Consider the following 19986-nt stretch of genomic DNA (forward strand, 5'->3'; position numbering starts at 1 on the left):
AATCTGAATCAATCCGAACCGAACCGAAACTAATTTTTCAATCATGCACATATCTAGTCTGTGCCATTTAGGCCCACTTAATATAGGGCCCCCCGGCTGCAGCAAAAATGCTGTTGATCTCGGCACTGCTCGACCATGCTGCTTTTCTTTGAAAATATTACCAGGGTGATGTGTTGAAATCCCGTTGAGTCCAGCAAGCCATTTCTACGTCAGCCTGGTGATGTTTTGAATATTGGGGCCATTGAGAGCGGTCCCACCCACTACATAGGCTTCTTAAGGGCTTTCAAAGGGTTGGACTTCAGTGTACACACACACTGATTGGATGTTCATTGGAATTATCATAAAAAAAGTTAATCCTTTAACTTTATTTTGGCATTTTTGCCTATGGAATCCCCACCTATGTGTGTGTGTGTGGGGGGGGGGTGTTAGGAAAGATAAGTAATATTTTTAAATTGCTCTAGCAAAATATTGGGCTTTGGTATACAGACAGAGAAAGGATAAGGAAGCATTTGTGTGTAGAGAAAGTAATAAAGTGATCTGGTTTCCCTGCTAGCTCATCACACTTTAATGGGTTGTGGTGTCAATGATCACAACAATTTAATATGCAAAAATAAACATAGAGGGTCAATTTCACATACATTTTATACTCTGCAGCTGGTAAGTCATTAAAAATAGTTATTGGAAATACATTAAGGTCAAACTAATTTTACAGTACACTGTCTCTTTAATATGCATTTTTTTAAAAAAAAAACAACTTTATTGTTCAATTATCTTGATACAAAATAAAATTAAATTGTTTGCGAGATACAGCTCAAAATAGTGTGCACACAATTTAAGAAAAATAAGTTTAAAAAAAAAAAAGAAAGTCAATAGTTAATCCATTCATAATAACAGTTCTCTGATACATGTATTAAATGATACACACTATAATTTGTGAATAAAGTATCATAAAGTACATACTCCAAGTTGGTTAATTTTTATCATATATACACACACATTTACAACATTTGCAAAAAATTTGCCAGTGTGTAGCAATGACAAAGAGAAAACAACATTTAAAATCAACAAAAATAAGAAAAAGAGACAATAAAAAATAATAATAATATATATTATATATATTAATATAATAATAATATAATATAATAATAATATTAATAATAATAATAATAATAATAATAATAATAATAATAAAAAAGGAGGGGGGTAAACCCAAACTCAGTTCCTGCGGCGCCTACCGGTACCATTCGCATATGCTCTGACCACTTCACAATGTTCACTCATCCATTGTTGAGGAAGTGTTTCTTCCAGGATCAATATCATAAATGGTATAGAGTTGATTGGTATAATACATTGTCTTTGTGTAGCTAGTGGCCAAGATTGTATAGATTTTAGCCATTTAGCAAAAAAATCCCTAAGATGTCTCTCATCTAGAAGTTTATTATCCTGTAATTCTATCATCATTTGTATTTCATAGACTGCAAATTCAGGTATAGTTGGAGTTTTAAGTAGTTTCCATTTCTTTAATATTATATTGTGAGCCCCCAGAATATTCGTTAACTGTTGGTCACCAGGTTGTCTATAATCATGATGCATAAAAAATATATGTTTGGAAGTAAGCACAATTTTGGATTGCAGAAATGTATTAAGCCAGACGTTTACCTACCTCCAAAACTAATTTTGGGGCAACCCCATAAGCAGTGTAATATGTCCGCCTTCTCTGCGTTACATTTAAAGCATCTACATTTAGGCTCATTGCGGACCCACTTGTTAATCCTATCTGGGGTCAGATAGTAATTGTTTATTAATTTCAAATGTGATTCCCTCCAACTAATTATTGTTGTAGCAGACACGCATAAAATTATACTTTTCCTAATATCATCTTCCTGTATATTTGGAAAATGTCCGACATAGAATAAGAGGACATCTTTGGCACATTGAAAATGAAAAAACTAATACTGTCCTTTATAGACATTTCAAAGAAACACACTCAGAGGAGCTAAAGAGCTTTTAGCATTGGGGTATACAAAAAATAAAAAAGATATAAGAGGAGGTGACATGTAAAAGAAACTACTAAAAAGAGAGGCAGAATTAATATTTAATTTCAGAACCCCCCACCTCCATGGTCTCAACATGGAATTTGATTTAAATTCATTTTTTTTAAATAAAGGGCATAATGAAAATATTATTCTTCGAATAGATGCCTTTTAAAAGGTGCATTTATATTTTATATGGTATACTAAGCTTGATACATAGGAAATCTGAATTTTTAATCACATATATGTGGATATAATTTTATATTTTTTTACAACTTATATATTCTTGACCATTAATATATATTTTGAATTTATATATATTTTTTAACCTTTTATATATCGCTCAACTTTTGTTATATTGCTACACTTTTTATATATTGTGGTACTCATATATATATATATACCTCTAATAGAAGGATTTTTCAAGTCATAACAAATTATAATGAAAACCGCTTCTAATCAATTTTTTATTTAAAAGTATCATCCAAATTGGCCAATTCAACAGTCCATAAATTTAATTTCCAACCTATTTTTGTATGAATCCCTAACAAATAGAAATTAGGTGATTAACCATAACACTTTATTTTTGATAAAAATACTGTTAAGTTTGTTTGATGTTTGTCTCGCAACTTGTAGTATTTTTTTATTTTATTTTTCAGTTCAGCATATATATGCAAATAAATTTCTGTTATTTAGTTAAACGACCTAAGGGTTAAAACACCAAAAGAAGGTGGATTACTAAAACAAGGACTCTCAGCTTGTAACAATATGCAATTAAGTCTACCAATGACTATTGTTAACACCAGCCGCTAATTACATGCAAATCAAGCATGTCAGACTATAAAATGGGATCAGATAGAATAGATGAGCATCTTGATAAAGGCTGACATACAGCCGAAACGCATTGATGCATTTTCTCTATCACCTGTATAATTCACATTAGTGGAGAAAGTATACTAGGCTGAACAGGTATCCAAGTGTCCTTTAGTGTTAAATAACGAGGGACAGGTACGCATGTAACCGTTGTAGCGCCTATGTAATACTACTCCCTTTCAAAGCTCAAAGCTCTTGTTCTGCAAAAAACGGATACCACTGTTTGTGCTTCGGCCCACCCGGAAGACATACAAAAATATTAAGAAAAGTTACAGTCAACACGAAAAGAAGAATTGACTACAAACAGGATGCATTTTATTAGCACTTCCTAGGTCCCTGATAAATTATTTTTAGGGCATTAAACTTGCATGGAGTGGTAATTTGGATGATATGATTAAAATATAACTTTTATTGAAAAAGTGTTAAAAAATAAAGAATTGAAGATTAGAAACACAAATAGGTTGAGGACATCTGAAGATGTTGACACATATGGTTACATATAAATTCAGGTTTATTGTGATTCTGAAATTAAATTCTTGCAAAATGATATGCAAGTGAGATTCAAATTCAGATAAATATATGAAGATATTAACAAAGGAGAGAACTAGTTTGAAGATGTTAATAATACTGGACTGATCTATATTAATGTAGAAAAAGTTTCTTTATTGTAGACAAAATTGGTTCATGATCTATTCTTGTAGAGATCAGAAAAGTATTATGTAATGATTAAATAGGTATATGCTATGGTATTCGGCACGTTTTAGTCTCAATTAGATACATTTAGACATACAATTGTTTTACGTCCTATTAGGGATTTAGTGATTACATCACAGGTTGAAGTGCCTGTATGTTGCCTGATAAGGTTTATAAGTATATAGTGACTCTAATAGGTGACATGCTCAATTAACCGTGTGCTCCACAACCATATAAATATTGGTGTATTTGAATGGCACATTATCAGTACAGTTGGCATGTGTGTTTATTGAGTTACACGGCTATTGGCTAAGAGGTGAAAACGTCACCTCTCAAGCAAAATAGCGCTCTGCTGTGGGCTGCCTGAGCAGCTCAATGCGGTGAACGCTTGAAACAAATAATGGAGCTTTCTGCATGAAGTATTTTATACTTCATGAATGAAAGTCCCCTTTATTTGTTCCAATGGTCAATCCTAGCATTTCACAAATGCTAGGATGGACTTTCCCTTTAACGTCATCCAATATGGAGGTGTATAATAGTGTGTTTTTTGTTTTGTTCCAGAAGTGTTTTCCTGGGATTATTAAGTCCCTATATATATGGAATTTGGTGAAAATTGCCCCATTAATGTGTTATTAACTATTGTGAATTAGGTTTGTGATAATTAAAACAGGACATGCACATATTAAGTATAGGACCATTTTTCACCAAACCAATAAAAATAAAGAAATAAGTGCTTCTAATAAACTATCAAAATGGCTGATTGTAATAGCATGAACATCATAAAACAAATCTCATCTGCAGCTGATAACATGAAAATATTTATCACACATTAGATTGTGATCAAGCCCATAGTCTTTTAATAAAAAAATATATTCCAATTTATGTCTTTATAAAATTATAGTCTATGATAACTCCATGGGAGTATGAAAAAACAGCTTAGTAGAAACATTATTAATTCATATTCATATCTAATGTAGAATTGTCTCTATATTATAATTATATAAAGTGTTCTGCAAACTCATCCAGGGCTAGATTACGAGTGGCACGCTAACTGTTGCGCGAGAGCAATATGGGATTTATCCCAGCTCTTCGCACGCGTCGGATGTAGCGTGCGTATTGCTTGAGCACAATTTAATTTAACATGTGTCGGGATAGCGTGACTTCAGAGCTCTAGCTAACTGTTGCACTCAACTAAAAAGTTGCACAAAACACATCAAACTTAAATTTAAAAGTACAGTTACACTCATAATATCACTATCTAATATATATATATATATATATATATATATATATATATATATATATATATATATATATATATAATCCTTGAAAAATAAATGCACTCACAGGTCTTCTCAATCAAAGTGAAAACAAAGGTTTGTTTTATTGATGTAACTTTTTCAGGGATATCTTCCCCTTCATCAGCATAACATAAAAGTGAGAATGTGGCCAATTTATACATACATACAAAATGCAAAAACAAATTAACAAGCAATACCTGTGTACAATCAGTGAATTCAAACCTATCGGCATCAAGCTGGAACGCACGCCTTGCGTTCCACACAGAGTGAAAAAAAACGGAAGTGCTATGTGTCTAAGCACTACCGGTGTGAGAAAGTCAAAATAATATATTATCCGATTTTAACAAGTTAAATTTTCAAATGTGATCTATCCTTTTGCACCAATCATATCTTAATGCTAATGAACCACTTCAAACTGTGAGTCAACATCTACTTTTTCATTACTCGCATCGTAAGTGATGCATGTGAAAACACAAAGAAAACAAAATAGACATTACGCATTAGACACACATCAGTTGTTACTACATACACCATACCCAGATGTGTGACCTATGACTTATTTACAACGTACTCTCTCAGGTCTCTCTCTCCCACCTATGAAGCATATATTGTCTCATGATTAGCATCATACACAAAATTGTCATACTGCATCCATTCTCCATGAAGACATTTCATCACCCACATACCAATAAAGTTTTCTCCATCAAGCATTCCATCACATGCACCACCACTCATGTGGTTTATTTGCTGTTTTGCCCATGTGCCAGGTTTTATGTGGGCAAAACTATTGGCACACTACGAGAGAGAATGGCTATTCACAGACGAGCAATACGCTTGGCTCTGACATTGGGAGAATCCGAACAACCGGTGGCAAGGCATTGTGCCCAAATGGGTCACCAAGTATCCTCCATCAGATACATTTTAATTGACCATATCCCCTGCCTGGACAGGGGTGGTGATCGGGATAGGACTCTGCTCTGACGAGAAGCCGAGTGGATGTACCACCTGGGCACAATAATCCCAGGGGGGCTTAATTCACCACCGGATTGCAAGATGCTAATCTAGGGTGGAGATACATACTTGGGGTATGCAAGAAATGGAATATGGTATGGACCGGTGGAACTGGGGGCCAGACCCTATGGAGGGTAGACCCACTGCTTTCAAACCAAGTCCCATGATGCAATTGGGTCATTATGTGATCCTTTGGCACCATGTAGCCAATATGTCCTAATTCTAAAAGTTACCCACTTAGCGTTCTCCTAGACCTAACGATCCAGGCATATCTGGCTTAATCTCTCCAGTGAAAATTAATGACACTCTCTGGGTGTGTATTGGGGAATCAGTATGACAATTTTGTGTATGATGCTAATCATGAGACAATATATGCTTCATAATTGTGCACTGTCAGTTACCCATAAGGGATATGTCACAGTGGGAGTGAAGTACACCCGGTCCCAGTACTATACAATATAATCTAACAAGAATGGAAGTCAGTGTAGAGATCATACAATACCTCACTTGTGGGTTAACTATTTTGCCCCGTATTTATAATTATCTTTCATTTGAATTAAGGTGTTGCAACCTGTGTGCCGGGAAACGGCAACATTATTATGATTATTTGATGAATGTCAATTCCATGATATTGGGGGCATAGCTCTCAATTTGATATTACCAAAAGTAATGAAAGGGCATTACTTTGAATATGCCTAGATTCTATCAAGCTTGTTGTTTTTAATATCTTTAAAAATGTTTTTTTATGTATATTTTGTTTTTATTATTTTGTGATATTCCAAACGGGGTGGCCTTAGGGCTGTGGAGCATGTATCACTCCTGGTTGGTACTTGCAAACATCAGGCCTAAAGTTTTCTGAGCTATCTCGGACACCGTAGATGGAATGTGCATGTGGTTATGTTTATCCGGGTTGCCATGGTAACCAGCGGCAGTGCCGTGCACACAATTCCTCTGAGGTGGGAGAGAGAGACCTGAGAGAGTACGTTGTAAATTAGTCATAGGTCACACATCTGGGTATGGTGTATGTAGTAACAACTGATGTGTGTCTAATGCGTAATGTCTATTTTGTTTTCTTTGTGTTTTCACATGCATCACTTACGATGCGAGTAATGAAAAAGTAGATGTTGACTCACAGTTTGAAGTGGTTCATTAGCATTAAGATATGATTGGTGCAAAAGGATAGATCACATTTGAAAATTTAACTTGTTAAAATCGGATAATATATTATTTTGACTTTCTCACACCGGTAGTGCTTAGACACATAGCACTTCCGTTTTTTTTCACTCTGTGTGGAATGCAAGGCGTGCATTCCAGCTTGATGCCGATAGGTTTGAATTCACTGATTGTACACAGGTATTGCTTGTTAATTTGTTTTTGCATTTTGTATGTATGTATAAATTGGCCACATTCTCACTTTTATGTTATGCTGATGAAGGGGAAGATATCCCTGAAAACGTTACATCAATAAAACAAAACTTTGTTTTCACTTTGATTGAGAAGACCTGTGATTGCATTTACTTTTCAAGGATTATATTGCTCATTCCTGCACCCAGGCGGATGTCCCTAGGAGGGTAACACAGCTAGATGGACGGTATTATATATATATATATATATATATATATATATATATATATTTAAATTTCAAAAAAGGTTATAAATGCTCCAACATATGAGGTCTCAGGTGTAAGAAAAAAAGACTGCAAAGGGCTTTAACAAAGAAATACATAGATATACATGTCTAGATATGTATCCTGTATATATATATATCTGTATATATCTATACCTATGTATAATCATTCATATATATATATATATAAAAACATTATATATATATATATATATATATATATATATTTATTAATAAATATAATTAATTCTGCTATGTGAAGAACATTGGAATGTGAAATATTCAGGTTGCCACTTGAGAAAATGCAATCCGATTTGAGCGACTTGTTTGGTGTTAGTTTTTCCCCCCACTTTTCATGCTCCACTGAAGTCTATTGGGGAATACATTAACGTGGTCACGATATTCTATGTTTTTTTTTTTTATTGCGCATGCCGGGTTAGCACTCGTGCAAATACTTTTTACTTTCAACTTGTAATACATGCGCTACCTGGTGCACGCAAAAAGCTTTTTTCTATCGGAGTTAATGCATGAGCGGGAGCACAATATACTGCTCTGCTCATAATCTAGCCCTCAATTGTTTGTTTGGTTCTTTGGGGTTGTGACATTTTCAGTGGGTAAATAGTTTATAACTATGTTGTAAAATTAATATGCAAATCTATGACAGACAAGAAGTTTTGGATAATGTAGATTCATTTTTGTATCCATAGAAAACGTGTTTTAATGATGGATAAAAACTTACTAATTGCTTAGTTAGACATATACTATGTAATTGTTATTAGAAAATGACATAGGTATAAGTGATCACATAAGCCTGATGTACGATAAATACATTTCCTTTTTAAACATGTACAGGTGAACCTGTTTGTTTGCAATTTAGCACTGTCTGGCCCTTCCAACATTGAGATAGATTTAATGATAGAAAACCCGGTTACCTTTATCTATCTAATGAGCTGTATAACCTATAAGGGTTTTGGTAACTTTTCTGTGCAACTATTCAACCAATCTCTAGTTTTATAAAAAAAAAACATATGTAATAAAAAGCCCTGACAAAGTGCTGACTGCAGCACAAAACACGTAAACCGGCTTCATGTATTCTGCTGACTTTATTGAACAATGACTAATTTATTTTTATGTAATGCTGTTTTAAAAAAGGTACATTTTGGGGGCGGGGCCATCTGCCGTAGCAGCTAGACGCATATTGAGGGAGCTCCTGGTTTTATTATAAAACTTTTGAGATTTATTTTTGAATTCTTACAATTTCTATGAACTGTTATATAGATCCCTATCTGTGGACTTACAGACCCAACTTTGAGAGGAACCAGAGCACCCTATATGCTTACTGCCCGAACTAGAGCCTGGGATCATACCACAAGGGTAACAATACCACCTGTCTACATCAAAGGCCGCAACTACTAATCTATATAGATCCACTGTCCTACGGCTGCGATCACCACACAATTTCCCCCTGGATGGTGAGGAGCTGAAACTTGAACAGAGAGTAAGGATGACATATGTGGTATTGTACATAAACTATTGATGGACTTTAAGGAACAGTTACGCCACCAAATAGGTATTGCTAGTGGGCCTATACAGCAGCAGCTTACGAATAAATCAAGTCCACACAACGCTTTAACCTATATAGCGCCTATAGTAAACAAGCTCCAAAGTTAAAAATTTGATAGCCCAGAGGAATGGGTAATAAATGAGACAATATCTAACTGCTATATGCCTCTGAACCGGAATTACGCTCCAGAGCTAGTGGAAATGTACATAGGAGAAGGCGGAGCAACTGCGTTGGACCATACAGATGTCAATACTACTGCTGGACCTGGAGATAGTGTGACACCCTGCGATGTCCAAATAGAGGTGGACCTAGCTCAAAGAAGACAGAGGGGCAAAAGAGGCAATCTGAAACATGACGAAAGGCATCTGATTCCGAAGCTCGGTGGGCATGCTGGCTTATACCTGCTGCTACCAGAACATTCCCTACAGTCAGACTATGTTCTCCAGCACTGTTTCTGCTCCACGATTCAGAAACTCACTATGTTCTCTGAGTCAGACCTGACAGTTCGTGGGGTTGGGATACAATGGAAAGTGAAATCAGTGCAACAGTACAGATATGACATCGGGTAAAGGCATTTCTGACTGCGTCTGATCTTTGCTGCCTGCTGCTAGAAAAACCTACACTTTGTACTGTATATGATGATTTTATTAGTTTGATTTAATATGTTTTCTCATTGCTCAAGAATGCCATTTATGCTATGTTAGTATTATATCAACCGGAGCATATCCTCTTGTTCAAGTTTTTATTACCTACATAAAATGTTCTTTTTTCAGTGCTGGAACTACCATAATATGTTATTAATAGGCCCTGCGTTCTGGGCTCCTATGAAGCTACACAATAGTTATTTTAAAGCCACGCACATCTCTAGATATTTTACTATGAACCTAGAAGCTCTCTTGGGGGACGTATATATTTAAGCTTACTTATTGTATAAGGCACATATCATATGCCAACATGTTGTATGAACACAATGGAGATATATATAGGTATATCGCTACCATTACACTTATGCTGTGGGTTTGCCTGCGGCCGGTGCTTTCTAACTAGACGTGAATGTATTGGTACATTTGAAACAAGTAAGATAGCCTATAATATGTCTATAAGTGTCCTCTACAAGGATTCTAGATAACACTATATTCTGGAAGTACTGAATGTTGTTTATAATCATGGATACTAGTGCTCACGTATATCTATCGGGTGATTTCCCACACTCTTAGAATTTACTATATCCACTTATATTATGATGCAGAGAGAAGAACCCTCCATACTTAGCATTAATAAGGATATATTTATGTGTGAATATGTATGCAGATGTTTCTCTGTACATTTATATATATATATATATATATATATATATATATATATATATATATATATATCAATACATACAACACTTGATGATAATGTAATGGGTGCCTTATCCCTCCATGTTTAACTATTCCTTAAGATGACCTATAGAGGAAATACAAACCCTTACGATAGTAAGTTGACATCCTTAGACATCTCTACATTCACTGCTTTAACATAGGTGACATAGTACACGATGGATCCAAACTTTGTCAACATTCTTTGAGCCCTCATACCTCCTACAGGTTAGGATGATGATTTCAGATATTTGCAAGCCCCATTGGTTCTACCTGTTTATAAATGCTTAAGTAACATGTACCAGGAGGCTTCTAATTAACACATGTTTAATGTTCTGTTATCTTGGTAAACTAACACTTAGAAATTAGGTTTTTGTGCTGCAGGGTATAGCCCATACTCATGCGGCAACCTTACATTTTCTTTAACATTTTTACAGTTACGCCTAGTTCTACCAGTTACATATATGAAGCTAGCTACTGACTAATTTATGCTCGGGTGTGTTCTATCTATGTGTTCTGATCTAACAAATATTTATCCCTAGCCACTATTTTATACTCAACTACACAAAAAATCCTTTAGATATATCATGACTTGAGGCAACCACCTATGACTATTTGCTATACTACCTAACATATATTCGGGAACACTAGACAATATTGTTTCTATCTTACTAAGTGATTTCTCCACTTATCTAACCATTCAACGTGTTATATTAATCAAAGCTGGGTCTAGTTCTAAGTCTATAGTCTAATAACCTTTATTAGACCTGCTCTACCGGGTATGTTTTTCATACATAAGCAGTTAAATTAATAAGCTGATGTTAAACACTAGTAGCAAACACGAATATGACCATTGGCTCTAATGCTACTTTAAAAACTGAAATAGGTACAATCTCTACTTTTATTCAGATTACAACCCCCATAGTCCCTGTTTATATTTTTTACGCACTCCATTCTAGCCTTCACTTTTTTACAGTTATTTTAGTCTTCATAGTACTGTCTAGCCAAACCTGTCCCCCCCACAGAAACGGCTTATTATGTAAGCATAGAAAAAAGTATCCTTAGCAAATCTTATTTGTTCATCTTTACCCCCTGAAATCCCCCTTAGTTAACAGACAACATACTAGGGACCCATAAGAACCCCTTGCTTATTATTTTCTTGGGGATAATATTCACCTGGTTATGTGACAATTTTGATGGGAGTATAGAACTACTTATACATAAAATAAAAAAAGAAAATGAGGTACGATACTGGTTACTTAATGTTTTAGACTACAGTCTATTATATTTTTGCATTACAACATATTGTTTATTAATACGGCACTAAGAATTATGAAATGCTATATTCTGTATTACATTTGTTATTTCCTAATTTCTGTTGGTTTTACTATATGACAAGTTTGGAAAATGTACTGTATTGATCTACAATTCTGTTATTCTCTAATACCTCAATAAAAATTATTATTAAAAAGCCACATTGCTGTTATTTTGCATACACAATAAAAATTTAGTTATGATTGTTTTAAATTGTATCCAAAGGTATATATGACTAAGGGCAAGTACATAATGCTTGTACCCCCGTACCTTTAGATATCTTTCTTTCACACGTCTAACTTGTGCCATCTTGTGTAATATTCAAGTGTGAGCTCCTGGTTAGATGTTTACATAGCTTTGTCTGATACTTTGGTGCAAACTGTCATTAAATGTACTAGATCTCATTTACGGTTTAAATGTTTTTATATGATCAGAGAAATAAAAAGTTATTAATTGCAAATTTATGTTCCTTGGTTAAATAAACTAAAATATTTCTGGTCACCTACCTACTATGAGTGTTTGTAAATTTAAAGGGACAGTAAACAACTTGCAATATGCATTTGTTGTCTTGCTATAGAATAAAATATCAACCGAGTTTAAATGTTTTTAAAACAAATTATCATTTTGTTTGCTGCAATTGTTGTTCTATAGCCTAACCCCACCTACCACTTGCCTCATTTGGAGCAACCAATTGAAGCTTTAGTCTCCAGCTGACAAAGGTAGCCCCGGTCATAATGTTAGTATAAAACTAATTGTTTTGCAGTTCTTATCTGTTAAAGCCACATATAGCACAGTTAACCTTCAGAAATCATCTGCAGTTTGCTTTTTCAGTTCTGAGAATTACATGAAAAGGGGACAAATAAATAATGAAAGTATATAGTATAAAAAAATATATATATAAAAGATATACAGGGAGTGCAGAATTATTAGGCAAATTAGTATTTTGACCACATCATCCTCTTTATGCATGTTGTCTTACTCCAAGCTGTATAGGCTCGAAAGCCTACTACCAATTAAGCATATTAGGTGATGTGCATCTCTGTAATGAGAAGGGGTGTGGTCTAATGACATCAACACCCTATATCAGGTGTGCATAATTATTAGGCAACTTCCTTTCCTTTGGCAAAATGGGTCAAAAGAAGGACTTGACAGGCTCAGAAAAGTCAAAAATAGTGAGATATCTTGCAGAGGGATGCAGCACTCTTAAAATTGCAAAGCTTCTGAAGTGTGATCATCGAACAATCAAGCGTTTCATTCAAAATAGTCAACAGGGAAGCAAGAAGCGTGTGGAAAAACCAAGACGCAAAATAACTGCCCATGAACTGAGAAAAGTCAAGCGTGCAGCTGCCAAGATAGCACTTGCCACCAGTTTGGCCATATTTCAGAGCTGCAACATCACTGGAGTGCCCAAAAGCACAAGGTGTGCAATACTCAGAGACATGGCCAAGGTAAGAAAGGCTGAAAGACGACCACCACTGAACAAGACACAAGACTGATTTTTCTAAGGTTTTATGGACTGATGAAATGAGAGTGAGTCTTGATGGGCCAGATGGATGGGCCCGTGGCTGGATTGGTAAAGGGCAGAGAGCTCCAGTCCGACTCAGACGCCAGCAAGGTGGAGGTGGAGTACTGGTTTGGGCTGGTATCATCAAAGATGAGCTTGTGGGGCCTTTTCGGGTTGAGGATGGAGTCAAGCTCAACTCCCAGTCCTACTGCCAGTTTCTGGAAGACACCTTCTTCAAGCAGTGGTACAGGAAGAAGTCTGCATCCTTCAAGAAAAACATGATTTTCATGCAGGACAATGCTCCATCACACGCGTCCAAGTACTCCACAGCGTGGCTGGCAAGAAAGGGTATAAAAGAAGAAAATCTAATGACATGGCCTCCTTGTTCACCTGATCTGAACCCCATTGAGAACCTGTGGTCCATCATCAAATGTGAGATTTACAAGGAGGGAAAACAGTACACCTCTCTGAACAGTGTCTGGGAGGCTGTGGTTGCTGCTGCACGCAATGTTGATGGTGAACAGATCAAAACACTGACAGAATCCATGGATGGCAGGCTTTTGAGTGTCCTTGCAAAGAAAGGTGGCTATATTGGTCACTGATTTGTTTTTGTTTTGTTTTTGAATGTCAGAAATGTATATTTGTGAATGTTGAGATGTTATATTGTTTTCACTGGTAAAAATAAATAATTTAAATGGGTATATATTTGTTTTTTGTTAAGTTACCTAATAATTATGCACAGTAATAGTCACCTGCACACACAGATATCCCCCTAAAATAGCTAAAACTAAAAACAAACTAAAAACTACTTCCAAAACTATTCAGCTTTGATATTAATGAGTTTTTTGGGTTCATTGAGAACATGGTTGTTGTTCAATAATAAAATTAATCCTCAAAAATACAACTTGCCTAATAATTCTGCACTCCCTGTATATAAAGCATATGCCTAACTGAACATTTTATATTATCATCTTAAGTGTTTGCTCTTCCTTTAACCTTTAAACTATTCATGGATTTTGAAATTTATCTTCTCTGCACCTCAAATGTATAATTGTTTTTTATTAGACTTCTGCAGCAGCAAAAAAAAATGTTTTGGGTAAATCTTTTAGCACAGATATTCTAATAAATTAGTTTTCAGAATATTTGTCTGCTGGACTATTTGGTATTTGTTTAATTTAAAACAAAATGAATACTGAATATTCAGGGAGCATTTACATTCATTTTGTTAGTTTCTGTAGCCTTCATACTTACCTCTAGTGTGCTGGAGAGCAGCGCTAATCCCGACTCTTCTTCATTGAGACCTAAGCTGAGCTAATTGGCGCCTTATCGTGGCAGATCCCAGGGCCTTTACTAAAGAACCTTTTCCTTTAACACAGGCCCCGGGATCCACTGAACTAAGCCTTTTATTAGCGCGGCCCACAGCTTTATGACGAAGGGTCAGGATTAGCGTGGCCCTTCAGCGCTCTAGAGGTAAGTATTTAACCCTTTACAGCTAATTTAAAGGAAACAAATCAATACTGATGAATTTTGTCAGTATTTCTCTTTATTTTCTTTAAAGGGACAGTCTACACCTTAGTCACCTTAAAGTCTTACCTTAGATTAAGCTGCAAACAGCCTCTTGCACCCCTTTCTATATCATGCAGCAGGAAAGTTAAAACAGTTATTTTGAGATGAATATTGCTTCTGGCCAGTTTGAAATGGCTGCCAAGCTCCACCCACTGATGACATCACGTTCTGGGCTATTTGCAGCTTAATCTAAAGTTAGACTTTAAGATGACTAAGGTGTAGACTGTCCCTTTAAATTCGTGCTTTTATTCGGATTTTTATTTTGTTAACTGAATATCTGTGTTTTTGTCATGAATTCACATTCGTAACAAAACAAATGCACAAGTCTAGTTTTTATATCTTGTTTTTTGATCGAACCGACATAAAATGTACTGAAATTTTATTAAAATTATGTCTGGCCGGGGGGCGGAGCCAACTACCAAGGGAAGCAGACGCACAAGAGTGGAGCTCCTGGCTCTAACAAGATTTATACCTTGATTATTTACCCTTGGAATATTATTTTTTTTACACTATATAGGAATCCTTGGATCACAACTAATATCATAGCCCCTGAGAAAGTTTAAATGGATATTTCTGGTTTCGGGAGCCTTATTAAAACATACGGCTGGTATGGAGGCCCTGAGTAGCTGGGGGTTGGCTGTGGCGCAGCTCCTGAATGATCATTTTACCAGATTGGAGTCAGTGTTAATAGAGAACTGTGTTGGAGCTCATAATCTGGCGCACAATGCCCTTAGCCTGACTGAAGACAACGTTACCGTGGATCAGGGTAATAGCACTATTGCGCTGACCCCCGGGACCCCGTGTCGCCTTCCTGAAACCCTGCAATGCGGGGAATTACCCAAATACACCTACAGTGCCCGGCCTAGATATGAGATGGGCACATTAACGGAGGTGGCAGAGGATGGCTATCCTGACATTTTCACTGAACCGGGACCGACCGGTAAGACAACTACGTTTAAAATCAACAGAGCCTCACTTTCGAACTTATCTGCAGCTACAGGCCGCATAATCACTACAACCAGCGGCCATACTTGGAAGACTTTTCTTTTGCCCCGTTTCACTGTGAGCAAGTCACGATGTGTTTGCAGTGGAGCAGAGCTCATCTTCCTGATCGCACAGTTAGACTGGACTTGCTGGTCGGAACACGCATCCCATAGAGATAGCGCAGACCTCCTTTATATCTCGCAGCTTACACGCTCAGGCATTGGATAGACTTGCAGAGTCACTATATTGTGGAGTGCCTGCCCTAGTTGCGACTACCATTGTACGGTAACTGAGAACACAGTCTACTATTGCAACTCTAACTTGGGCTCCATATGCTGTATATTGCGCAAACAGGATTTTATGACTATGACTGAAGCAATGCTGCAAGTGTTTGTTAGTTTTCTAATATAAACAGCGTTACTTCTCATAAGGTTTTTCAAAGGTGCAAACAAGCTGTGGTATTATATATCCCTATCCTTTACTGTATTAGTTACCTTTCATATATACCATTGCTTAATGCATATTAGTTACATGAGTGTTCCTGTTTTATATATGCCCTTATTTTACTTAGGGGTTCTCTTTGTTAGAGCTTCTGTCTAAAGTCTGCACCTAGAACTGACATGATTCTTCCAATAATCTGTTTCCACTTCTTTTATTTATATGGCTCTATGTTGTTCATTGCTAAATACTATATACAGCCTTCACCAGTCCTCCCAAAAAAAACTACAATTCCTATAGTTAGGTATATCTGTTTTTACCTTGACTATACTGTAATAGTTACCTTTCATATATACCATTGCTTAATACATATTAGTTCGTAGTTAGGTCCTGAACTCTTTAGGATACTGGGCACTGTTCCTGATCATGGTTTGATATAGATCGATGGGCCAGTTGCTGAGGTATGACATAGACGCTAGCTGGTCTATGTGTCTGTGGAATATTGTCGATATAACGCCATATTGTTGCTAGCTTTTAATATTCCCTACATTGAGATAAGCCTTTTATTGCCACCTATTTCTAGCTTAATTACTCACCCTACTCCTATGTTACGCCTGTAGACTTGCACATAGGATATTACTTCAGGGAGGTCGGGCTGCCAGCGGCCGAGGCAGCAGGATCCTCTTTCCCTTTACATTAGCTTGGTACAGGACCCTATCTACATCTAGGAGCTTAGTAGCATGTAACTGCTTATTAACAAAACTGGCCTTTCTCAGTATCCTCAGTATAACGAATGACCCTTCAATACCTAAATAAGACACTAGCTTGATACATATCTACCCATGGTATTCAGACTCCCACCTCCCCCCCCCCCCATAATATGTCTCCCAACTTGGGGGAACTTACCACGCGGTTTATCTTGTTAATGCCGCACCCTAAATACTAAACTATATCTACATATTATATCATTATTTAGTAAACCAGTGACGCACTTCTTGCAACTATTGATTGAAATACTAATCGACATCCTATCTTAACCCACTACATTTTAAAGCATATCACTGGTGCCCTTCCTGTTGATATTTCTTGCCTAACAGTTCTGTTGCGCTGCTGCACCCTAATTATTATACTACATCTACACAGTATATCATATTATTTTAATGAAAGAGAGGCGCATTCATTGTAACTAATGATCGGCATGCTAACTGTTCTACTATTTTGAGTCACCACGTTTTATATATTGCACCATGCCTGTATGCCTCATTATTTTACCTAAGCATGCAATTGGCGCCCTTTCTGCTGATATATTTTTGTTCACTGGTTTTGTTGTGTTATAAAAAAAAAAAAATTAAGGAAGACACATGAAGACCAGCTGTTTTCATATTTTGAAATGTATGCCATATCTATTGCTTACGATGGACTTACCTTAAAAATCTTAAATATCTTCTCCTGGCAAGTCTGTGTATTATACCCATTTCTACAGACCTAGACTATGTATAATTTTACATTCCTATATATTCTTGTGTTTCTGTGGCTTTGTGATAATATGCATGTAACCTTACTGTTTTTACTATGTCTTCAATAAAAAGAATATTTAAAATAAAAAAAAAAAAATTATGTCTGGCCTATATCATAGTTATAGAAAATTACTTCAACCACATTAAGGGAAATAACTGGTTCCTGTCATATTCTATTGATATTGTTGCTTTGCTTCAATATGTGGAGAGATGAAAAAAAAAAAAGACTATTAAATTATTGAGAACAGTAAAGAATCCCAGCCACAAACATTACTGAGGAGCGCTTAACCATCAGAGCATTGCCAATAACAATTCCCTTTTCTACTCAAGCTGCATTCCACTGAAAAGTTCTACTCTTTCTCTTTATGACATTTGTGATGATTGTAACAATACTAAAATTCCCACAGGGAAAATTTGCTTCTAAGATCAGTGATCCTAAAGAGATTAAGAAAGCATTAAATGAGGAGCTACATTTCCATAGCTACTTTGTAAACAGTTAACATGTTTAGTGTGAAGATTTTTTTTCCAAGTTAATTCAAAATATATTTCTTTTTAACGGATGCAATTGGCTCAGATACAAAACATTTCTTCCAGTAAAAACCTAATTACTTTTCCAGTGTGTATGTTTTCTGACTTTCTGTGACTTGGTATGTTTTGTATAATTTGTTAAAATATTAAAGGGACACTGTGCTACAAATTTCTGTCATCCTAATGAAAGTGCATTATCTAAACATATTGATTTTTTTTTTGCATGAACAAATATGATGTAATAACTGTTTACAATTTAAATTGAAACTAATGCAGCTGTATCCATTGTGTACTTCCTGCTAAGACTTATTGGCTGAGAGTCACTTCCTAATAATGCTCATTGGCTGATACGTAGTCACTTCCTGCTAAGACTTATTGCCTGAGAGTAACTTCCTAATAATGCTCATTGGCTGAGAGTCATTTCCTAATAATGCTCATTGGCTGATAGTCACTTCCTAATAATGCTCATTGGCTGATAGTCACTTCCTGCTAAGACTTATTGGCTTAGAGTAACTTCCTAATAATGCTCATTGGCTGAGTCACTTCCTAATAATGCTCATTGGCTGATAGTCACTTCCTAATAATGCACATTGGCTGACAGTCACTTCCTAATAATGCTCATGGGCTGATAGTCACTTCCTAATAATGCTCATTGGCTGAGAGTCACTTCTTAATAATGCTCATTAGCTGATAGTCACTTCCTGCTAAGACTTATTGGCTGAGAGTAACTTCCTAATAATGCTCATTGGCTGATAGTCACTTCCTGCTAAGACTTATTGGCTTAGAGTAACTTCCTAATAATGCTCATTGGCTGATAGTCACTTCCTAATAATGCACATTGGCTGACAGTCACTTCCTAATAATGCTCATTGACTGATAGTCACTTCCTAATAATGCTCATTGGCTGAGAGTCACTTCTTAATAATGCTCATTAGCTGATAGTCACTTCCTGCTAAGACTTATTGGCTGAGAGTAACTTCCTAATAATGCTCATTGGCTGATAGTCACTTCCTAATAATGCTCATTGGCTGATAGGCACTTCCAAATAATGCTCATTGACTGACAGGCACTTCCTAATAAAGCTCATTGGCTGAGATTCACTTCCTAATAATGCTCATTGGCTGATAGTCACTTCCTAATAATGCTCATTGGATGAAAGTCACTTCCTAATAATGCTCATTGGCTAATACTCACTTCCTAATAATGCTCATTGGCTGAGAGTCACTTCTTAATAATGCTCATTAGCTGATAGTCACTTCCTGCTAAGACTTATTGGCTGAGAGTAACTTCTTAATAATGCTCATTGGCTGATAGTCAGTTCCTAATAATGCTCATTAACTGAGAGTCACTTCCTAATAATGCTCATTGACTGATAGGCACTTCCTAGTAAAGCTCATTGGCTGAGATTCACTTCCTAATAATGCTCATTGTCTGATAGTCACTTCCTAATAATACTCATTGGCTGAGATTCACTTCCTAATAATGCTCATTGGCTGATAGACACTTCCTAATAATGCTCCTTGGCTTACAGTCACTTCCTGCTAAGACTTATTGGCTGAGTGTAACTTCCTAATAATGCTCATTGGCTGATAGTCACTTACTAATAATGCTCATTGGCTGAGAGTCAATTACTAATAATGCTCATTGGCTGAGAGTCACTTCCTGATAA

This window comes from Bombina bombina, chromosome 3 (genome assembly GCF_027579735.1).
Source record: "Bombina bombina isolate aBomBom1 chromosome 3, aBomBom1.pri, whole genome shotgun sequence".
NCBI classification, from domain to species: Eukaryota; Metazoa; Chordata; class Amphibia; order Anura; family Bombinatoridae; genus Bombina; species Bombina bombina.